General features: G+C 43.3%; 1 protein-coding gene and 1 long non-coding RNA gene across 3 annotated transcripts in view; one reads left to right on the top strand and one right to left on the bottom strand.

Moving 5' to 3' along the window:
• Positions 1-24,989, top strand: part of LOC139265315 (chloride channel protein 2-like) — a 684,518-nt gene that overhangs the window by 56,976 nt on the left and 602,553 nt on the right. The gene's annotated exons all lie outside the window — the stretch shown is intronic.
• Positions 1,169-23,102, bottom strand: LOC139265314 (uncharacterized). The gene is made up of 3 exons (XR_011593526.1): positions 23,019-23,102; positions 22,829-22,940; positions 1,169-1,254 (listed from the first exon to the last, which is right to left on the bottom strand). It is a non-coding gene; the product is annotated as an uncharacterized lncRNA (long non-coding RNA).

Raw genomic sequence — 24,989 nt, 5'->3', positions numbered from 1 at the left:
TCCTAAAGTTAAAAATAGTCCTTTTTTAAAAAAAAATATATACTCAAATATCTCATTCACTCACCTTATTAGAACTGATTTTGTGTTGCTGAAACTAACAACTTGGAATCAATTAAAATATAAAATCTATCATTTTATACAATTGAAGATCACTTTGGTATAATAAATAGGCAAACACGTCCTCACTCACACTCACTCACCCTTTTGTAATCTTTGACATCTTTTGTAAAACATTTTAATCAAAAGCAACCAATATTGCCAACGGAACAATATGCTTAAGTATGCTTCATTCAAGATATTCTAAACTCCTAGAATACGGTTTTGCTTAAAACTTTTCAACCTCAGCTGGTTTACACTTTAGAAATGTGGAGAAGGAACAGAACTATATTAGAAAATCTAAATATCACTTCCTCTACAGAGCCCCACTTGCTTGATGAGGGCCTTCAAAGAGAAGATGAAATTTAATATGGAACAGACTATCAGTGGCTGTATCAGATGAATACTATATTTTACCATCAGTGCTTCCCAAATCGTGCAAAGTCAGAACCAAGAGCAAATTAAATGTTTAAAAGGGAGATCATGATTGTGATGTAGGTAATATTTTGTCTCTACTACATAATGGAAGCAAACGGTACATTCGTGCAGAATAGAAGTCAAAAGCTGTTTAAAGAAATAATGAAAATTAGATACTATAATATAGAAGATGGCTCTGTTGTGTAACTTATAATTGCACTTAACACAGTTTCTCAGCAAATGCATTCTGTATAGAAATAATGCTTTGTGTTTCAGTGTAAACCAATTTTATACTTTCTTACATGAATTTTGTATCTCAACACTTATTTTCCAAGTTCTTTCCTTCCACCATGTTGTATTTGGTCAGTGTACAGTACTGTGCAGCCCATAACTTTTCTCCACAGACACTTTTCAGTTTCACTCCTTGGATCTCAGAGAAGTGTGAAGAGGACTCCCCGACTAATTTGCTAGCAGAAGTTAGCATAGCTTTCTCTTTAGAAAAGACCCCAAGAAACTGAGATTTGAATGGCGGCCTCCTGGTCTGGTCCAGTAACTACCCATAACCCAATATAATTTTCAACAAATCAACCGTAAGATAAATAACCCCACAGAAACTTGTGTTTTTTTTCATTTGCACTTCACATTGGAAGGAGATTTAATGATCATTATTCTTGCACTGCCAGGGGAGTGGGGAGTTAAATTTGTGCTTTGATGGATAGTCTACTCCTGGAGTGTCCCTTCCTGTAACACAAAATGTGAGAAAATGTCATTTGGATTCTCATTTTGTTTAGTTGATTTGCGTAGAAGTAAGTTGACATGTAGTTGCCATGGTTTACATTGCTCTTCAGTGCCAGTTCTGGGACCCTTTGCATTGGTCTTGCTTTGAGATTTGATGGGACAACATTTGAATGGAAAAGCACAATTTGGATGTTCAACATACTAGATTGTTTATTGCATTAATTGGGGGCAGGAGGAGGGTGGTGGGGAGGTGGTGGAGGACATGCACTTTCATGAAACATCACCACAGAGAATATTCTTATCACCTGAGAAAATGAGGGTTTGAATAGAACATTTTGCCTGTGACCCTGAGATCATTAAAACCCCTGAAAGTTCTCTGTTGGGATCCGTGTCGCTACTGTGATCAATTACTCAGTGGGAAAGGTGAACTGGTTCAGTTGTTTAAACCATTGGCTTCACCCCAGGTGTGAGGTTTGTAATTGAGGATTAGTGCCATGACCAGGCAGATTAAAAAAACCTCTTGTGCTTTAAACTTTAATCCTGAAAGATTAAATAAGACAAAATCCTATTATCTCATTCTTTTGAGTGCAAATTTATCTTAACTTGTATAATAGGCCCATACTTTTGCCTCTTTGCAATTTTATTTTTCTTTCCCTTTTTGAACTATTTCAGTTTGGTGGATATCTGGTTCCTACTAGCATGGCTTTTCATCCAGCAGTGCAGGATAATCTGGGTGTAGAGCTTCTCCCCATTCTCCGCCATTGAGGGTCTATGAACATGGCATCCGGTTCTGATAGTTTTGGGTTGTATCACTAGGGAGGTGCCTTGTGTAGTAACAACTGGGCTGGCAGAACTTCCCTTAAAGAGCACAGGTGGGTATAAAGGGCATTAAAGGCCAGTATTTGAGCTTGTAACACTGTTCAACTTGTTGGACTGTACCCCATGTCTGGATTTTATAATGCAGTGTAGAAAATAGCAATCAGCTGGAAGTGCTGCACAGGAATTCTTAAGTCAGCAGCATCCAAACTGTGGCAATCCAGTCAAATGAAGTCCAGGCAATTCAGTTCTGTCTGCACTTGGGGTACATTGCCCCAGCGGATCCATGATACTCCCCAATGTGGTCTACAACAGTAAAAGGTTTAGGCGACCCTTTAGCTGGTGTGACTTGCAATGGACTCCCACTCAACCTTTTTTAATTTTCGGTTTGTGTTTTTGTATTCAATACCTTCCTGCTTTTTGCCCTTCAATTTCCTATATTGTATAAGGAACTTGTAGCTTCTGTCTTTTAAGTAGATATGTTAGTTATATTTGGGCCCAGTTGTGTAATGGTTATGGTGCAGGACTAGTTCCCAAGGGGTCAAGAGTTTAAATCCCACCATGGCAAGTTATCAAATGTAACTCAATAAATTTGTTAATTCAATAAGTCGGATAATTTGAGATTTGGCACCAGAACAAAATGACCATGAAAGCTACTGGATTGTTTTAAAACCCAGCTGGTTCACTAATGTCCTTCAGGGAAGAGAACCTGGCAGACCTACCTGGGCGAGGCTACTTGTGACTCCAGTCCCATACCATCTGGATAACACTTGACATCCTCTGAAGTGTCGTAGAAAGCCACTCAGTTGTTTTTAACAAAAAAAAAATCTACGGATGGGCAATGAATGAGAACAAATAGACAATACAAACGAAGACTGGAATAACTTCATGTTTGGTGCATTATGTTGATTTTGTAGCTCCTATAGAGTTGTAATGAGTGACCTCATTGGGTGGGGAGTGGTTGAGAGATTAACTGTAATTATGTGGAAGAAGGTATTTTTGTTTGTCCTATGAGGGATGACCTCTTGTCAAAATAGAGCTGAAACTGAAATACTTATTTTATTTTGTGCTGTGCTTTTGATTAGTTTTTGACCTCTTGTCGGAATGTTAGGTGGTACATTATTTGTGCCTGAGTTATTAGTAAGCTAAGGACAGACTATATTTGCGTGATGGGGAAGTCACTTTGCACAGGGAAGTGGATGATTTGTTAGTGATGATAAACAAGTATTTTTTTTGTATATGTAAAGCTATTCCACACAAATTGGTTGATTGCATTATTTACTCAAGACTACCTTCTGGACTGATATTTGTTTATGGTAGTGAAATTCCTAAATATTATCTTGGAATTATATTTAATTCGCTTATTTACTTATTAACAATGAGAGCACAATCTGGTTACATAGAACACTAAGGGACCAAACTACCCTTATAAAGAGATGGATTATTTTATATTTTTCTTTCCTCAAAAAAGCCCTCTTAACGTAAGAAATAGGAGCAGGAGTAGGTCATTTGGCCCCTTGAGCATACTCCGCCATTTAATAAGATCATGGCTGATCTGATCTTGGCCTCAACTCCACTTCCCTGCCTGCTCCCCATAACCCTACCCTTCACTCCCTTATCGTTCAAAAATCTGTCTCTCTCCACCTTAACTATATTCAATGACTCTGCCTCCACAGCTCTCTGGGGCAGAGAATTCCACAGATTTATGACCCTCCGAGAAGAAATTCCTCCTCATCTCAGTTCTGAATGGGCAAATTCTCTCTTGATATTGAACTCAGGAAATTGAGGACATTGGATTCCGTCAGATATTTTGCTTTCTATTGCTCTGAGAAGTCACAGCTATTATTCAGAAAAGAAAACTCTCATTTGTTCTTGGAAAAAGAGCTGGCAGATTCAGAGGAACACTGTATTTTTCTTCAGTTGTATTTTTGGCTCTTTTCCAAAATTGTATGCCCCAAATAATAATCCTATATTTCTGACTCTTCCATTTTAAACCCCCCACCCCCTATTTCCATTCATCATGATCATAGATGGTCCCTCGAACGAGGATGACTTGCTTCCACACCAAAAGGAATGAGTTTGCAGATGTTTCAATGAAGGACCCGATATTCCAGTCCTAAACTCCAGGGGTGGAAGATGCCCCTGCGTGGATTTTTTTAACGTGTGGTGACCGTTGCACATCAACCACCACACGGGCTTGACAGAGCTAGGCCTTTATCCAGTGGCAAGGGTTAACCAGGACGACTGGAGACCCGCTCTGCTGCACGGACCTAGTGCGCACACATATTGCAGTGTGGGCTGGTCCGTGCTGCCCCATGGCACTTCTGGGCTCCGTACCCCCATTTGCTGCTCCTCCGCCACGATCTCTCACCCATTGGCAGAATACTAGAGTGACTTTCAAATTCTGGGAATGTCATCTATAGAATCATAGACTAGTACAGCACAGAAGGAGGCCATTCAGCCCATCGAATCTGCGCTAGCTCTTTTGATCAAGATTTGCAATGTCTGTGATTACTGTTAAATTCTATAAATTTTACAACGGTTTTATTTTATTATTCATGTTCTGGATGTTGCTGGCATTTATTTCCCATCCCTAGTTGCACTGTGAAGGTGGTGGTGGGCCTTCTGTACCAGTTGGATACAAGTGAGTGGCTTACTAGGACGGTTAGGGGTATAGTGGGACTGGATTCACTTGTAGACCAGCCCAAGTAAGGACCGGATAAGTTTATTTTCCAGTTTTTATTGAACTGAATTCAAAATCTCAAACTTCCATAGTGGGATTTGAGCTCCTACTCTTTGCATTATTAGTTCAGTCCTCTTGCTTACAAGTCCAGTAATACAGCCACTACATTACTATATCCATAACTGAAGATCGCCATGATTGTTGTAGATGAGGTGACTTCAACCTACCTTGGCTCATCTATCCAGAACAGTTAAGCAGTTCTTGCCCCCACCCCCATCACCGTATCCATCTTGAGTCACTGCAGGGCTTTTACCTCCACTAAGTCGAAGTTAATTTCCTGTGCTGCGCACACTTTTTTTTAAAAAGAACTTCCTGATATCCATCCTAAATTTCAGTTCTGCCAGTCTGAACCTGCCTTGCCTCCTATTGTGGTTTAATCATGTTCCAGCTTTACATTTTCTATTCCATATAATAGCATGGCCACACCCAGAGTACTGTGTGCATTGCAGGAAAAGGTGAGCTGAGGATAGGTTGAAGTGATTTGGATTGTTAACTCTGGAGAAGCAAAGGCTCAGGCAAGCTCTTATTAAAGTATAAAAGAGGTTTGAGAAAGGCATATAACAAACCTTGATATGTTTTCTGCAACCAGTGGGCCACATGTTCAAGCTTGGGAGATGGAAGGTGCACAGACACTTTAGATTTAACTGCTTTGCACAGAAGATGGTGAATTTGTGGAATGAACTGCCCAAAGACATGGGAGGCAGTGTGAAAATTAATGGAGAATTGGATAGGTATTTGAGGGAGTGGCTAATTGAGATGTAATGATTTTGGGGCTGGCCAGAGAGACTGTAGAGTCTTTGTGATGCAGCACTTTCGAATATGCTATGGGGTTCCCATCACTGAACCTTCATTTCCTCTGTCTCCTTTTGACTCGGGATAAGACTCTTGGCTCTTCCCTGCACTGCTTCTGGAGCTTGAATATCTGGCTCAGTGACCGAAACTGGACTATTCGGGATGCAGTCTGACTAAAGCATGATACAGTTTTAGCATGACTTTCTCTGACTTGCATTCTACTAATTTGGCTATATAATTCAGAATTCTATTTGCTTAATTGATTGCTCCTTTGCATGGATTCCACATGTGAACCAATGACCATAATAGCTCCTAGATATTTCAAATAATGGTGAGCTATTTTTGACCCATTCATGGTGTACATCGATCGTTTGATTTTTTTTTTCTTCCATTGTGTAATGCTTCATCTACATTGCATTTATTCAACTGTCTTATATATTCATTGACTGTCCCTTTCTCTTCTCTACTCCCCATTTTGACTTGTCTACAAATTTGACCTATTTCCATTGTACTTCTGAAATGACAATCCTGGTACATTCCCCCCCCCCCCCCACTGCATTCCATTATAGACTCCCCTACCTTGTGCCAGAGTGTCTATTGACACTACCACAGCAAACAGTCTGCAGAGTCAATTTAAAGAGAGTCTCTACATACAAATTATGTGTGGAAATTAATCCCAGACACTTGCAGTAGCTCTCCAGGCATGGTTGACAGGGGAATTACCTAATCATCTCCATTCTTTCTGGCAATAGTGGGGTCACTATATGTAGCCAACTTGTACCTGATGCTTGCAACCCTTCAAGCCAGTAAATTAACTTTTGCTCTGCCCTTGTGTAGTGTGTACATCAACAAACTAGAGGGGGAACTAAGAGTTTTTCTGTTGGGAAAGGGCCATACCATCCAGTTGTAGCTTACTCCCCAAGAGACTCGCTATACTAAATAAAGTTGGAGCAAATTTTGATTATTTTACTTTTTGTAAAAGATGATGAAGTTACTTTACTATGAACACATATAAAATCTAAAAAGTACCGATTGCTCATGTGAGATATAATGCTTCCTGAGTTTAGTGTGCACAATTAAAACAGACAATGTGGTAATCAAGTTTATATAACTTACAGTAATCAAGATATTTCTGACTGAGTGACTGCATACATTGTATTAGTCTGATTGCCAGTCCTGCTTGAGAAAGATGCTATTTTTCAACAGAAATTGAATCCTGTCCCACTGCAATAGAGGATAAATTGAATCAATTTGTGGATCTCTGACTTTTTTCAGGGAGTGTTAAATTTATAAATTCTGGCAAAGCCCTAGTAATGGGTGTCAATGAAAAGTTCTTAATACATACTTGTGTTCTTTTGTAAGTGCTTCTCTCTGACATTGCTTTACGCTTCAATTTCCATTTATAAAAAAAAATTCACGGCTCCAAGTGCAGATTTGGATATGTTCAGGTTTGGGTTCATGGTACCTTTTCTCTGAATTCTCTGCACGGACTAACTAAGGTGATGGCTTTTATTTTTATTGGATGTGCAATTCTGATTTTCTGCTGCATTATCATTAACTGCATTAACAGGGAACTAAAGACTAATTTAGCTTAATGTTGATGGTAGGAAAGATAATTTAATCCCAAATCAAACATGTAATAGAAAAACAGCTAGAAACTGAAAATATAATCGAGTAGGCAGCATGGATTCCTAAAGGGAAGGTCGTGCTTGACCAACCTTATTGTATTCTTTGACAAAATAATAGAAAGGGTAGCTAAGGGTAATGCAGTAGATATAATATATATTTGGATTTACATAAAGCCTTCATGTAGACTCATACCAAAGGTCAGAACATGTGGAGTCAGGGAACAAATAGCAAGCTGGCTACAAAACAGAAAACAGAATAGGTGGTTAAAGATGGTTACTCGGATTGAGAAGTGCTATTTCATAAGGATTGGTGCTAGGACCATTGTTCACCATTTACATCAACGACTTGGACTCTGGAATCGGAAGTAAAATTTCAAAATTTGTAGATGATACCAAATTGGGGGCGGTGTGCAGTTAATGTGGAGAAGGGCGACAAGAAAATCCAGGAATATGGTAATAAATTTTCAGAATGGATGTGTAATTGGCAAATTAATTTCAGTATAGGTAAGTGCGAAGTAATGCAGTTTGGTAGGAAGAATAAGGAGGACACAAAGTCCTTAGGGAAAATATGAGCGTAAATGGAATAGAGGAACAGAGCGATCTGGGGGTACAGATCTTCAAATCACTAACAGTAGTGACGCAGGTTAATAAGGCCATTTTTTAAAAAGAACAAACCAAGCATCGGGGTTCATTTCTAGAGCAACAGAATTGAAGCAGAGAAGTTATATTAAACCTGTATAGAACCTTTGGTTAGACCACACTTTTGAGTACTGAGAACAGTTCTGGTTTCCATATTATAAAAAGGATATAGAGGCATTGGGAACATGCAAAAAAGGTTTACTAGGATGATGCCAGAACTGCGAGGTTATAAGTATCAGGAAAAAGTGAACAGGATGGGGCTCTTTTCTCTAGAAAAGAGAAGATTGAGGGATGACCTGATCGAGATCTTCAAGATTCTGAAATGGTTTGATAGGGCAGACGTAGAGATGATGTTTTGACTTGCGGGTGAGACCAGAACTAGGGGCCATGGACCAACTGGCCTGCCGCAGCTGTCCCCATCCCTGGCCAAATGGCCCGCCGAGTGTTTTATCACAGTAAATATTCAGTCCTAAAAATAAAAGAACTTTTATAATGAAGTAATTCAAAGATAATATTGCATCACTACATTCAATAGGAACTTAGTAAATACAGATCAACACAACAAATCAATCTTGAGCCCCTGTTGACGCTGATTTTGATTGGACTCCAAATTGGTAAGGTTTTAAAAAGTTGTCCTTAACTCTGTCCTGTTTATATTTATTAAAAAAAAAAAATAGCCTAAAATCTCAAAGATAAGGGATGCAGAATTGTTCTATGATACACCTGCAGGTTGAAATTTGTCTCGGGCAGTGGTGCAATACGGTGGTATTGGATCAGCCGCCCATTCTATGCAACACCCAATAGTCCGTTCCATTGCCAGACAATGCAACTAAATATCAGGCGTTGCGTATAATCACGATCGATCCAATACGCCTGTTTTGTGCCGCCGCCCAAGACTATTTTCTAGGCCCTGGTGTTTGGGAAAGAAAACAGAGATCAATGAGTGGCTAGAAACATTGTAAATAACTAGGAACACATTTAAAATATTAAACAAGACTGATACAGGAGCAATGGGCCACATCTAAATCACGTAGAAGCAGAGAAATTTGTGCAGAGCATTCTGGAGAGGGAGGGTGAACAGCCAGTTGTCGTGGTACATGTAGGTGCCAATGATATAGGTAAGAAGTGGGAAGAGGTCCTACAAGCTGAATTTAGGGAGCTAGGAGTTAAATTAGAAAGTAGGACCTCAAAGGTAGTAATCTCTGGATTGCTACCAGTGCCACGTGCTAATCAGAGTAGAGGGAGCAGGATAGTTAGAATAAATACGTGGCTTGAGCAGTGGTGCAAGAGGGAGGGATTCAAATTCCTGGGACATTGGAACCAGTTCTGGGGGAAGTGGGACCTGTACAAAAGGGACGGTCTGCACTTGGGCAGGACTGGAACTGATATCCTAGGGGTAACATTTGCTAATGCAGTTCGGGAGTGTTTAAACTAATATGGCAGGGGGATGGGAACCTATGCAGCGAGATAGGACGAAGTAATATGGAGTCAGAAACAGATGGTAGAAAGGTAAAAAGCCATAGTGGAAGGCCGAGTAAACAAAGGCAAGAAACAAAAAGGGCCACACTACATCATAATTCTAAAAGGACAAAGGGTGTTTAAAAAAAGGCTTTGTGTCTTAATGCAAGGAGTATCTGTAATAAGGTGGATGAATTAACTGTGCAAATAGATGTTAACAGATATGATGTGATTGGGATTACAGAGACGTGACTCCAGGATGATCAGGGTATTCAACATTCAGGAAGGATAGAATAAAAGGAAAAGGAGGTGGGATAGCATTGCTGGTTAAAGAGGAGATTATTGCAATAGTTAGGAAGGACATTAGCATGGATGATGTGGGTAGAGCTGCAGAACACCAAAGGGCAAAAAACGTCAGTGGGAGTTGTGTACAGACCTCCAAACAGTAGTAGTGATGTTTGGGAGGGCGTCAAACAGGAAATTAGGGGTGCATGCAATAAAGGTGCAGCAGTTATCGTGGGTGACTTTAATATGCATATAGATTGGGCTAACCAAACTGGAAGCAATACGGTGGAGGAGGATTTCCTGGAGTGCATAAGGGATTGTTTTCTAGACCAATATGTCGAGGAACCAACTAGGGGGGAGGCCATCTTAGACTGGTTGTTGTGTAATGAGAGAAGATTAATTAGCAATCTCGTTGTGCGAGGCCCCTTGGGGAAGAGTGACCATAATATGGTGGAATTCTACATTAGGATGGAGAATGAAATAGTTAATTCAGAGACCATGGTCCAGAACTTAAAGAAGGGTAACTTTGAAGGTATGAGGCGTGAATTGGCTAGGATAGATTGGCGAATGATACTGAAGGGGCTAACTGTGAATGGGCAATGGCAGTCAGTTAGAGACCGCATGGATGAACTACAACAATTGTACATCCCTGTCTGGCGTAAAAATAAAAAAGGGAAGGTGGCTCAACCGTGGCTATCTCGGGAAATCAGGGATAGTATTAAAGCCAAGGAAGTGGCATACAAATTGGCCAGAAATAGCAGTGAACCCAGGGACTGGGAGAAATTTAGAACTCAGCAGAGGAGGACAAAGGGTTTGATTAGGGCAGGGAAAATAGAGTACGAAAGGAAGCTTGTAGGGAACATTAAGACGGACTGTAAAAGTTTCTATAGATATGTGAAGAGAAAAAGGTTAGTAAAGACAAACGTAGGTCCCCTGCAGTCAGAATCAGGGGAAGTCATAATGGGGAACAAAGAAATGGCAGACCAATTGAACAAGTACTTTGGTTCGGTATTCACGAAGGAGGACACAAACAACCTTCCGGATATAAAAGGGGTCAGAGGGTCGAGTAAGAAGGAGGAACTGAGGGAAATCCTTATTAGTTGGGAAATTGTGTTGGGGAAATTGATGGGATTGAAGGCCGATAAATCCCCAGGGCCTGATGGACTACATCCCAGAGTACTTAAGGAGGTGGCCTTGGAAATAGCGGATGCATTGAGTCATTTTCCAACATTCCATTGACTCTGGATTAGTTCCTATCGAGTGGGGGGTAGCCAATGTAACCCCACTTTTTTTTAAAAAAGAGGGAGAGAAAACAGGGAATTATAGACCAGTCAGCCTGACATTGGTAGTGGGTAAAATGATGGAATCTATTATTAAGGATGTCATAGCAGCGCATTTGGAAAGAGGTGACATGATAGGTCCAAGTCAGCATGGATTTGTGAAAGGGAAATCATGCTTGACAAATCTTCTGGAATTTTTTGAGGATGTTTCCAGTAGAGTGGACAAGGGAGAACCAGTTGATGTGTGGTGTATTTGGACTTTCAGAAGGCTTTCGACAAGGTCCCACACAAGAGATTAATGTGCAAAGTTAAAGCACATGGGATTGGGGGTAGTGTGCTGACATGGATTGAGGACTGGTTGTCAGACAGGAAGCAAAGAGTAGGAGTAAATGGGTACTTTTCAGAATGGCAGGCAGTGACTAGTGGGGTACCGCAAGGTTCTGTGCTGGAGCCCCAGCTGTTTACATTGTACATTAATGATTTAGACGAGGGGATTAAATGTAGTATCTCCAAATTTGCGGATGACACTAAGTTGGGTGGCAGCGTGAGCTGCGAGGAGGATGCTATGAGGCTGCAGAGTGACTTGGATAGGTTAGGTGAGTGGGCAAATGCATGGCAGATGAAGTATAATGTGGATAAATGAGAGGTTATCCACTTTGGTGGTTAAAAACAGAGACAGACTATTATCTGAATGATGACGACAGATTAGGAAAAGGGGAGGTGCAACGAGACCTGGGTGTCATGGTACATCAGTCATTGAAGGTTGGCATGCAGGTACAGCAGGCGGTTAAAGCAAATGGCATGTTGGCCTTCATAACGAGGGGATTTGAGTACAGGGGCAGGGAGGTGTTATTACAGTTGTACAGGGCCTTGGTGAGGCCACACCTGGAGTATTGTGTACCGTTTTGGCCTCCTAACTTGAAGAAGGACATTCTTGCTATTGAGGGAGTGCAGTGAAGGTTCACCAGACTGATTCCCGGGATGGCGGGACTGACATATCAAGAAAGACTGGATCAACTGGGCTTGTATTCACTGGAATTCAGAAGAATGAGAGGAGACCTCATAAAACGTTTAAAATTCTGACGGGGTTTAGACGGGTTAGATGCAGGAAGAATGTTCCCAATGTTGGGGAAGTCCAGAACCAGGGGTTACAGTCTAAGGATAAGGGGTAAGCCATTTAGGACCGAGATGAGGAAAAACTTCTTCACCCAGAGAGTGGTGAACCTGTGGAATTCTCGACCACCGAAAGTTGTTGAGGCCAATTCACTAAATATATTCAAAAAGGAGTTAGATGTAATCCTTACTACTAGGGGGATCAAGGGGTATGGCGAGAAAGCAGGAATGGGGTACTGAAGTTGCATGTTCAGCCATGAACTCATTGAATGGTGGTGCAGGCTCGAAGGGCCGAATGGTCTACTCCTGCACCTATTTACTACGTTTCTATGTTTCTATGTTTACAAGGCAGCAAACAGTGTCATTTTAACTCTGGAGGGGAGGGAAGGGAAGCAACTAAATCCTGCACAGGTATATTGGTGACAGATGAAATTGAATTCAAGTGAATGTAGGCAGCATGCAGTGTTGAAGTAGCTCGGGTTGAAGTTGAAGGAGACCTAGGAGTCTTAATAGAATCAATGATAAACCTGTCCAAGCACTGCAGAGCAGCAATCAAAAAATCCAATAGAATATTGAACTATATAGCCAAAACAATTGAATACAAGTCAGAGGAGGTCGTGATCTAACTGTAAAAGTGCTCTGGTCAGATAAATATCCTAGTGTAGAGTTTCCGCTTGGGACGCAAGCAGCAATCTGGCTGCAAATCGCGCCCAAAACTGCGCGAGTTTTGAGAAGTGTTTTTTCCCCCCCCTCAAGTGTCAGCTCAAACTAATTTGAATATTGCCGAATGCAAAGTCTCCCATGAACTAGCACAATCAGGCAGGGTTTTAGAACATTATTTAAAAATTAAAATTTTGCTTTAATAAATATTCCTTGATATACAAGAGTGGTAACTTGGTGCAGTTTACATAAGAACATAAGAATTAGGAACAGGAGTAGGCCAACTAGCCCCTCGAGCCTGCTCTGCCATTCAACAAGATCATGGCTGATCTGGCCGTGGACTCAGCTCCACTTACCCGCCCGCTCCCCGTAACCCTTCATTCCCTTATTGGTTAAAAATCTATCTATCTGTGACTTGAAAACATTCAATGAGCTAGCCTCAGCTGCTTCCTTGGGCAGAGAATTCCACAGATTCACAACCCTCTGGGAGAAGAAATTCCTTCTCAACTCGGTTTTAAATTGGCTCCCCCGTATTTTGAGGCTGTGCCCCCTAGTTCTAGTCTCCCCGACCAGTGGAAACAACCTCTCTGCCTCCTATCTTGTCTATCCCTTTCATGATTTTAAATGTTTCTAAAAGATCACCCCTCATCCTTCTGAACTCCAACGAGTAAAGACCCAGTCTACTCAATCTATCATCATAAGGTAACCCCCTCATCTCCGGAATCAGCCTAGTGAATCGTCTCTGTACCCCATCCAAAGCTAGTATATCCTTCCTTAAGTAAGGTGACCAAAACTGCACGCAGTACTCCAGGTGCGGCCTCACCAATACCCTATACAGTTGCAGCAGGACCTCCCTGCTTTTGTACTCCATCCCTCTCGCAATGAAGGCCAACATTCAATTCGCCTTCCTGATTACCTGCAAACTAACTTTTTGTGATTCATGCACAAGGACCCCCAGGTCCCTCTGCACCGCAGCATGTTGTAATTTCTCCCCATTCAAATAATATTTCCTTTTTGCTGTTTTTTTTTCCCCCCAAGGTGGATGACCTCACGCCATCTGCCAAACCTTAGCCCATTCGCTTAACCTATCTAAATCTCTTTGCAGCCTCTGTCTGTCCTCTACACAACCCGCTTTCCCACTAATCTTTGTGTCATCTGCAAATTTTGTTACACTACACTCTGTCCCCTCTTCCAGGTCATCTATGTATATTGTAAACCGTTGTGGTCCCAGCACCGATCTCTGTGGCACACCACTAACCACCGATTTCCAACCCGAAAAGGACCCATTCATCCTGACTCTCTGCCTTCTGTTAGCCAGGCAATTCTCTATCCATGCTAATACATTTCCTCCATGTACCCTTATCTTCTGCAGTAACCTTTTGTGTGGCACCTTATTGAATGCCTTTTGGAAATCTAAATACACCACATCCATCGGTACACCTCTATCCACCATGCTCATTATATCCTCAAAGAATTCCAGTAAATTAGTTAAACGTGATTTCCCCTTCATGAATCCATGCTGCATCTGCTTGATTGCACTATTCCTATCTAAATGTCCCACTATTTCTTCCTTAATAGTTTCAAGCATTTTCCCCACTACAGATGTTAAACTAACCGGCCTATAGTCACCTGCCTTTTGTCTGCCCCCTTTTTTAAACAGAGGCGTTACATTAGCTGCTTTCAATCCGCTGGTACCTCCCCAGAGTCGAGAAAATTTTGGTAGATTATAACGAATGCATCTGCTATAACTTCCGCCATCTCTTTTAATACCCTGGGATGCATTTCATCAGGACCAGGGGACTTGTCTACTGTGAGTCCCATTAGCCTGTCCAGCACTACCCCCCTCGTGATGGTGATTGTCTCAAGGTCCTCCCTTCCCACATTCCTGTGACCAGCAATTTTTGGCATGGTTTTTGTGTCTTCCACTGTGAAGACCGAAGCAAAATAATTGTTTAAGGTCTCAGCCATTTCCACATTTCCCATTATTAAATCCCCCTTCTCATCTTCTAAGGGACCAACATTTACTTTAGTCACTCTTTTCCGTTTTATATATCGGTAAAAGCTTTTACTATCTGTTTTTATGTTTTGCGCAAGTTTACCTTCGTAATCTATCTTTCCTTTCTTTATTGCTTTCTTAGTCATTCTTTGCTGTCGTTTAAGATTTTCCCAATCTTCTAGTTTCCCACTAACCTTGGCCTCCTTATACGCAGTTTGACTAATACAGCAGAAAGTGGCTTTATCTCAAAAAAAATAAGCATTTTAATCCTGTCTAATTCATCATCTGTAAGTAATCTGATTTTAAATAACTGAAAATATATTGGTGTACAGTGGTCAGTTTCTTCGTAAATTAAAAATAATTATATTCGTCAGCTTTTAAAACTTTTCTATTGGTGTCCTTGCACCCAAAAGATCCAGCTTCATTTTTGGAGTCTCCTCCAAGGCCTGCAAACGAGCGCAGTTAGCAAAAACTCGCACTGGTGATTAATTCACCCTGGGGGCATGGCCAGTTTTCTGGGCGGGGCCGGCTTCGAGCACAATGTTTTTAAACTAGCAGAAACACGAGTTGTACGGAACGTAATTTGCGCTTAAAATTCCACAATCTTTTGCACTGAGCTTGCCAATTTTTTTTCGGGCAAATTGCATTAAAAGACATCTATGGAATCTGACGGAAACTTCAGGCTCCCTCGTGTACTGCATCCAATTCTGATCACTGTCGTACAGGGGGGCATTTCAAGTGCTGAAAGCAGCACAGCAATTTCCAAGGTCAACCTTCAGTGCTAGAGGTTGGAGTTATGAGGCAAGGCAGGAGAAACGTGGGCTCTTCCATCTCGAAAGGAGGTGTCGTTTAAAGCTGATCTTATAGACATATACAGGTTAATAAAGGTATGAAAAAGGTCTGTCTAGAATGTTACTTTACACCAAATTTCAAGAGTAGGACATGGGTTTAAGCTAGTAAAAGGCAAATTTAGGATTGCTATCAGGATATTCTACTTCAGACAGAGAATGATTAACATATAGAATGGAATGCTGGATGGATAAGTGAAGGCTACAATCCTGGAACCAAATGAATGTTGCAATGTGAGGAATGCAAGGTGCCTCAGGATGGATGAACCAAGATGAGCTGATTAGCCTTCCTGATGCATAATTATTTTTTGATCATATGGAAATGTACACACTCTCTCTGATGATGATGATTATTAATGGAAGGTGCAGACTGTAAATAAACCTGAAATAGAAAAACTCAGTGGTAAATAAAATAAACTGTGTCCCTGTTGTTTAAGACTCAGGTTTTTGAATAACTGTGGAAAGAAAGAATTGCATTTATATCATGCCTTTCATAACCTTAGGATGTCCCAAAGTGCTTTACAGTCAATAAAGTACTTTTGAAGTGTATTCACTGTTGTAATGTAGAACAATTGTGCATAGCAAGCTCCCATAAACAGCAAAGTGATATTGAGCAGATGATCTGTTTTTGCTGTGTTGATTGAGGGATAAATATTGGCCAGGACAACTTCCCTGCTCTACTTTGAAATAGTGCAGTGGGATCTTTTACGTCCGCCTGAGAGAGCAGGCAGAGCCTCAGTTTAATGTCTCATCCGAAAGATGGCACCTCCGACCATGCAGCACTCCCTCAGCACCGTACAGCCAAGATTTTTTTTTTTGTTGTTGCTCCAGTTTCTGGAGTGGGACCTGAACCCACAACCTTCTGACTCAGAGGTGAGAATGCTACCCACTGGGTCACTCGAGCTTTATTCTCATTCTGTCATTGCTTCATGATCTTATCTGAGTCTTGATAACCCCTCCCAGTCATCATTTATCCATCTACTATTTCTTCCCAAGGTATCAACTATAACATTTACTAACCCCATTTTCTTTTTATAATTTTAACCATCTCCAAATGACTTTACCTGATTGGTTTTCTAGATTTACTTTGTTCATTATGGCTGTGTGTCAGTTTTAAAACAGTTGCAATGTTGAGATTGAATTGGAAATCTGTTGTAAACTTTCTGTACAACCACTTTGTTGTTAGAGCCTATGGTTGAGGCCAACAGACATATTTTTGGTTGCAAAGGGCAGAGAAATAACTTGCATTTGTAAAGCACTTTTTGTGATCACAGGACATCTTTCACAGCCGAGTGAAGTACTTTTGAAATGTCATCACTATTGTAATGTACTGCAACAGGGCAGCCAATTTGTGCAAGGCAGGGTGTCTCAAACTTGCCAGATAATCTGTTTTGGTGGTGTTGGTTGAGGGATAAATCTCGGCCAGGAGAACTGCCATGCCGATATACAGATGCCTGGCAAATGTAGAAATTGCAGTGAATCGCTTGTTCCAGTTGGAGTTGAGCCTTGCCACATGATTTATACCATCACTTGGAAAGACTGGGGTGGAAGTGTATTCTTAAGTGGTTTGCTCGACTTGATTTATGTGAAATTTATCACTTGCCAAAAGTATTTCAGTGCTATTTGTGTATTTAATATCCACTATGCATAGTAATGAGCTGCTTAGATGTAACTGCCTGTAAGTCACAGTGAATTTGTTGAAAAGGTGCTCTCAAGGTTCTTTGAATAGTTCAGTGAGTAAATACATTGGATTATGTTCCTACTGAGTCAGAGATCAGGAAGTTCTCTGCTTTGATTCCTAGTCTGTGAGGTCTGATTTTAGCCAGATCGGCAATAGGGGTGCTATTCTTGGTCTTGGCTTTCCTCGCGTGTGGAAGAGAAGAGGGAAGAGGAAGGATGAACCAGATTTCCCACTCCTGATTATTGAAAAGTGTGCGTGTGTGTGTATGGCACTGGATGAGGACCGGATTACATTTGGCAGTAATGCTCCCTGTGGTCATCCTTTGTGACTGTGACAAAGGTAAACTATACTTTCTCGTACGTCTCGACCTGTCTGCAGCCTACGACACGGTTGACTACTTCATCCTCCTCCAACGTCTCTCCACCATTGTCCAGCTGGGTGGGACTGCACACTCCTGGTTCCATTCTTAACTATCTAATTGTAGCCAGAAAATCACCTGCAATGGCTTCTTTTCCCGCTCCCACATCGTTACCTCTCGTGCCCTCCAAGGATCTATCCTTGGCCCCCTCTTATTTCTCAACTATATGCTGCCCCTTGGCGAGATCATCCGAAAACATGACGTCAGTTTTCACATGTACGCTGACGACACCCTGCTCTTCCTCACCACCACTTCTCTCGTCCCCTCCATGGTCTCTAAATTGTCAGACTGCTTGTCCGACATCCAGTTCTGGATGAACAGAAATGTTCTCCAATTAAATATTGGGAAGACGGAAGCTATTGTCTTTGGTCCCTGCCACAAACTGCGTTCCCTCGCCGCCGACTTCATCCCTCTCCCCAGAATCTGTCTGAGGCTGAACCAGACTGTTCGCAACCTAGGTGTCATATTTGACCCTGAAATAAGCTTCCGGCCACATATCCATGGCATAACTAAAACCACCTATTTCCACCTCCGTAACATTGCCTGTCTCTGCCCCTGCCTCAGCTCATCTGCTGCTGAAACCCTCATCCATGCCTTTGTTGCCTCTAGACTTGACCACTCCAATGCACTCCTGGCCGGCCTCCCACATTCTACCCTACGTAAATTTGGTCATCCAAAACTCAGCAGCCCGTATCCTAATTTGCACCAGGTCCCGCTCACCCATCACCCCTGTGCTCGCTGACTTACATTGGCTCTCGGTTAAACAACGCCTTGATTTCAAAATTCCCATCCTTGTTTACAAATCCTTTCATGGCCTCTCCCCTCCCTATCTCTGTAATCTTCTTCAGCCTCACAATCCCCCGAGCTTCTGCGTTCCTCAAATTCTGCCCTTTTGAGCATCCCTGATTATAACTGCTCAACCATCGGTGGCCGTGCCTTCAGCTGCCTGGGCCCAAAGCTCTCGAACTACCTCCCTAGACCTCTCCGTCTCTCTACCTCTCTTTCCTCCTTTAAGACGCTCCTTTAAACTTACCTCTTTGACCAAGCTTTTCGTCATCTGCTGTAATTTCTTCTTGTCTGGCTCGGTGTCACTTTTTTTTTTGTTGGCTTGTATCATTCCTGTGAAGCATGTTGGGATGCTTTACTACGTTAAAGGCACGATATAAATACGAGTTGTTGTTGTCAAATAGCTGACATTCATCGTCTGGGTTTCTGCATGAAGAATAGCCAGTTGGGTGAGATAGTGGAGGGGTTTCCAGGAGTCATTTGTCTTTACTGCCTGGCCAATTTTAGCATTGCCTGGACGGAGCGCAGGAAGAAGAATCCAGTTGCGATGATCAGATGCCTCTTACAGAACCCGCCAGATTTTCCTTCCATTCCCTTCAATGGAATAAAAATCTGTCCTGTTCCGTTACCATCGTGCAAACCTTCCATTAAAGATCTATAAGTTCTTCCTTTTCGTGTTTGTTCAGGCTTTGAAGATGTAAATCTACCTTACTGTCTTCAGGTGTGGAGGAATGGAAATACTCCCGGTACTTCAAGGAACAGAGTTTGATGTAAATTAGGGATTTTGGAAATTCTGCCCAAAGATTTTACAAATATTCGTGTGGATTGATGTGTAAACAACTGAGCAGTTACACTGCTGGTTCGAAACCGGCAGCCATTTGACACCGGTACAGTAGCAAAGTAGTTAGCTATGTGAGGCCTGGATTAATCCGGAAATATGATCAAATCCCACCACGGCAGCTAGTGAATTTAAATTCAAATAAATAAATCTGGAATCAGTAATGGTGACCATGAAACTCTGATTGTGGTTTAAAAACCCATCTGGTTCACTAATGTCCTTAAGGGAAGGAAATCTGCTGTCCTTACCTGATCTGGCATACATGTGACTCCCGACCCAATAGGGTTGACTCTGAAATGGCCACTTATATGTACAAAACTGCTACAAAGTAGTGTACGCAGAATAAAACCGACGCACCACCTGGCATCGACCTTGGCACCGGACATGACAAAGGCACATCCAGCTCCGTCAACCCTGCAAAGTCCACCTCACTAACAGCTGAGGGTAGCAAGAGCACAGAACGTACTCTGGATGTCCATCGCCAAGAGTGGCTCAGTTGCAGCATTATTGACCGGGCTGGTCGAGTCCTGAAGGACATAGCTGCCAGACTGAGCCTGCAGCAGGTGGTGAGAGAACCAACAAGAGGGGAAAAACCTACTTGACCTCGTCCTCCCCAATCTACCTGTCGCAGATGCATCCGTCCATGACAGTATTGGTAGGAGTGACCATCGCACAGTCCTTGTGGAAACAAAATCCCATCTTCACATTGAGGACACCCTCCATCATGTTGTCTGGCACAACGACCATGCTAAATGGGATAGATTCAGAACAGATCTTGCAGCTCAAAACTGGGCATCCATGAGGCGCCATGGGCCATCAGCAGCAGCAGCAAAATTGTATTCCACCACAATCTGTAACCTCATGACTTGGCATACCCCTCTGCCATTACCATCAAGCCAGGGAACCAACGAGTTCAATGAGGAGTGTAGAATAGCCTGCCAGGAGCAACACCAGTCTAACCAAAAGATGAAGTGCCAACCTGGTGAAACTACAACACCGGATTACATGCATGCTATGGACAGGGCTAAGCGATCCCACACCAACGGATCAGATCAAAGCTCTGCAGTCCTGCCACTTCCAGTCGTGAATGGCGAGCAACAATTGGACAACTAACTGGAGGAGGAAGCTCCATGAACATCCCCATCCTCCATGATGGCGGAGCCCAGCAGGTGAGTACAAAGACGAGGCTGAAGCATCTGCAACCACCTTCAGTAGAAGTGCCGAGTGGATAATCCCCCTCTGCCTTCTCCTGAGGTCCCCACAGAAGCCAGTCTTAAGCCAATTTGATTCACTCCACGTGCTAGCAAGAAATGGCTGAGCGCACTGGATACAGCAAAGTCTATGGGCCCAACAACATTCCAGCTGTTGTGCTGAAGACTTGTGCGCCAGAGCTAGCTCCACTTCTAGCCAAGCTGTTCCTGTACAGCTACAACACTGGCATCTACTCGACAAAGTGGAAAGTTGCCCAGGTACGACCTGCCCACAAAAAGCGAGACAGATCCAATTCAGCCAATTACCACCCCATTAGTTTACTCTCAATCATCAGCAAAGTGATGGAAGGTTTTGTTGACAGTGCTATCAAATGGCGTTTGCTCACAATGCTCAATTTGGATTCCGCCACAACTACTCTGCTCCAGACCTCATTACAGCCAAACATGGAAAAAAGAGCTGAATTCTAGTAGTGAGGTGAGTGACTGCCCTTGACCTCAAGGCAGCATTTGACCAAGTGTGGCATCAAGGTCCTAGTAAATCTGAAGTAAATGGGAATCAGGGGGGGAAGATTCTTCAATGGCTGGAGTCATACCTAGCCCAAAAAAAGATGGTTGTGGTTGTTGGAGGCCAATCATCTCAGCCCCAGGACATCGCTGCAGGAGTTCCTCAGGGCAGTGTTAGGCTCAACCATCTTCAGCTGCTTCATCAATGACCTTCCCTCCATCATAAGGTCAGAAGTGGGGATGTTCGCTGATGACTGCACAGTGTTCAGTTCCATTAGCACCTCCTCAGATAATGGCGCAGTCCATGCTCACATGCAGCAAGACCTGGACAACGTTTAGGCATGGGCAGATAAGTAACATTTGCCCCACACAAGTGCCAGGCAATGACCATCTCCAACAAGAGAGAATTTTACCACTGCCCCATGGCATTACCATTGCCAAATCCCCCACTATCAACATCCTGGGGGCCACCATTGACTAGAAGCTTAATTGGACCAACCACATACTATAGCCGTTCCAGTACCTACAAGGCACAAGTCAGGAGTGTGATGGAATACTCTCCAGTTGCCTGGATGAGTGCAGCTCCAACAACACTCAAGAAGCTCGACACCATCCAGGACAAAGCAGACCACTTGATTGGTACCCCATCCACCACCTTAAACCTTTTACTCCCTCCACCATCGGCACACTGTGGCTGCAGTGTGTACCATCTACAAGATGAACTGCAGCACCTCACCCAAAGCTTCTTTGGCAGCACCTCCCAAACCCACGACCTTTACTACCTAGAAGGACAAGGGCAGCAGACGCATGGGAATACCGCCAAGTCACCATCCTGACTTGGAAATATATTGCCGTTCTTTCATCGTCGCTGAGCCAAAATCCTGGAACTCCCTCCCGAATAGCACCTTGGGAGCACCTTCACCTCATGGACTGCAGCGGTTCAAGAAGGCGGCTCACCACCCTCTTCTAAAGGGCAATTGGGGATGGGCAATAAATGCTGACCTTGCCAGCGATGCCTGCATCCCATGAATTAATTTTTTTTTAAGTCATGGGGTTTGAGTTCAGGACTGCCTGATAAAGGCTGCCACATTTTAATAGGATGGAGATTGTTCTGTTGCTGCATTTTCAGTAGCTTAGTGCAGTCTTTATGTTCTCCACAAATGCCTCGTTAAATTAAAATTCTGGATTTATCCAATTGTAATTAAATCAATCCTGGGCTGCCTTGTGCAGTCCCACACCTATTGACTGTAGAACCCGTTGTCTGTGCGTGTGCAGTGATGCTGTGATTTTCAGAAAGCTGCAACAACCCTTATGCCCTGACCAGCACATTATATTTACTGACTGGTTGGCATATCATCTGCCAACCTGAAAAATTGGTCTTATGCTGGTGGGTATAAACTATATCTTGGATATTATAGCTTGGCTCAGCAGTGATGCTGTGATTTTCAGAAAGCTGCAACAACCCTTATGCCCTGACCAGCACATTATATTTACTGACTGGTTGGCATATCATCTGCCAACTTGAAAAATTAGTCTTATGCTGGTGGGTATAAACTATATCTTGGATATTATAGCTTGGTTCAGCAGGTAGCACGCTCCTTTGGGTTAGAAAGTTGTGGGTTGAAGCCTCATTATAGACTTGAACACGTAATCTAGTCTATATTGCTGATGCTGCCATTCTTCAGATAAATGTTAAACTGAGGCCACATCTATCTATTTGGGTGTGCATAAAAGATTTCATGGCACTTTTTTTTTCTTTGTCTCTTCTGTTTTCTCTCTCTCTCTCTCTCTCTCTCTCTCTCTCTATGGTACTTGCTCATTCTTAGAGATGATTTTCACCTTGTAGTTCTGAAGTGAGAAAATCATGTGTTTAGTACTTACACAAATCACTAGATGGCCCCCTGCTGGTAGTAAGTACATTGTAGCAATTACACTCCAAGCTCTCACTCTTGTAATGCTTCTGTTATTCTTTGTTGAAAAGATTCTAGGAAGTCTGGAAATAAAAGCAGCTAATTAATACCACACCAATATGAATAATTATTTGGACAACTTGACGGCTAAATGGGTTTACCTCGTGCCCGTTCAATGTACTGCAGGCAGCATGGCATTTTCGGGCTGCCTGCTCATATTTTCTGTGTGCAATCAGCGCTAATTCCGCTGTTGATTGGCTGCATGCATCAGCAGGTGGCCCAAAATCGTAACTTGCTAGCACTACTTAAAGCTAGCCTGCACCGCTTAAAAGGGAAGTGCATTGTGGCTGGAGCAGGTGTCGGAAGCCCTTTGTGAGCTGAATCTGACCAGGGAATGAGAGAAGAAGGGCTGAACATGGGATAGAGCGGGCATCAAGGTTTTCTGACACTGCACTAGAGGTCTTAGTGGAGGAGGTGGAAAGGAGGAGAGATGCCCTATATCTGCAGGGGCGCAGGAGGCCCTCCGGATACAGGATGAGAAGGCAGTAGGAACCGATATCCGTGAAAGTCCATGCTAGGCATGCAGTGCCACAAGAAGTTTAATGACCTCACATGAATGGTCAAGGTCATCTTCAACTGCCATAACCTACCAACTGCACCACGAGCTTCAGCCACTGCTCAATTCAACGCACCCCCATCACTACCAACATTCTCTGTCGATCAGGATTCATACCTTCATGTGCTTCTCTTCACCCTTACACACTTGGCACTGATGCAAGCCTCATGCCCACATCTCACAGCTTGCATACGCTGCCAGCCATTCCACCATGACGATCACATTATCCGAACAGATTGCACAACACTCACTGACCCACTTCCCTCTCTTTTGCTGGAGAAGGTGCCTCACAACCGCAGGCAGCAGGAACTCGGCGGACAGGCACATCTGCATGTTCTAATTCCCTTGGAGGTGATGGTGCTGGCCATTATCGGAATGGCCAGCACCATTACCTGTGGCCAGCGGTGGGACTGGATCCTTATACCCAATACTCCTTTTCACATCCCACTTCCCCTTCATCCCGCAATCTCTCTGACTTACAAGCTGCAGATATTGTAAGCTTGCACTTCTTGCATTCCCCTCTCCCATCACTGCAACCCATCTCTTGTCCCTTTTTCCCTTTCAGATACCCAAGAACTACAAACTAGCCAGGCAGTGAGGGAAGAACAAGAGAGTGATGATGAAGACACACCGTCACTTGATTTCACACTTGCAGCCACCAGCTCAGATACTGACTGTGCATAATTTAGAGGATAGCACAGAGGCGGGATCTGCATGTGGTGAGACACTGGGCAGAAGTGCGCTACAGTCAGGGCAGTGGGGCAAGGATAGCGCAGGTGTCAGCTCATCAGAGTGTGGCTGCACACGAGTTCTGCTGCAGAGGACTTTGCTGAGGATTTTGATGGGCCAGACAACAGAAGGCGGCTGATGGGTCTACAGACCCAAATGCTTGGTGCATTGCGAAGCCTACCAGAAAGCCTCCGTTCAGTGTAGAGGAGCATGGAGCGGTCCTGCACCAACTTGGCGCAGGGCTTTGCGCAGAGCTAGGAGTCCATCCTTTCTATCATCGAGCTGGTAGCTAACTCCATCACACACTTGTGGACCCAACCATGACGCAATGCCTGAAGGCCGATGTCGCGGGTTCCAGTGCAGCACAAGCGGCTTCCACCAAAAGTCTGAGTGCTGCAGTGGAACCTCAGACTGAAGTCCTGCAAGGTCACCTTGCTGCCATCATGGCTGTGGATACCAGTGTTCAAAGGGGCTTGCAGAATGTCACAGCAGTCCAGCAATCTGTCCTCCAATAGATTTCTAGGATTGCTGAGGCACCGCCCCTGGGGAGTGGCATTAGTTCCGAGGGGCATGGACCTGCTGTCCCCTCTCAGGCCAGCTCGCCCAGACTGCTGCCACCAATGCCGAGATGGTGCCATCTGAAGCCAGGCCTTATTAGGCCCTGAGCTGCTTGAGGTCATCCTCCAAGGCCATCTGCCATCTTCTCCACTGAAAGTCAGCCGCCATCCACGAACCACGCTGCAGCCACCGGGAGAGCACTTGGGAGGAGCACCAGGTCAGGCAAAGG

The sequence above is a fragment of the Pristiophorus japonicus genome, chromosome 6, assembly GCF_044704955.1.
Source record: "Pristiophorus japonicus isolate sPriJap1 chromosome 6, sPriJap1.hap1, whole genome shotgun sequence".
NCBI classification, from domain to species: Eukaryota; Metazoa; Chordata; class Chondrichthyes; family Pristiophoridae; genus Pristiophorus; species Pristiophorus japonicus.
This window is presented reverse-complemented; position numbering and strand designations above follow the sequence as displayed.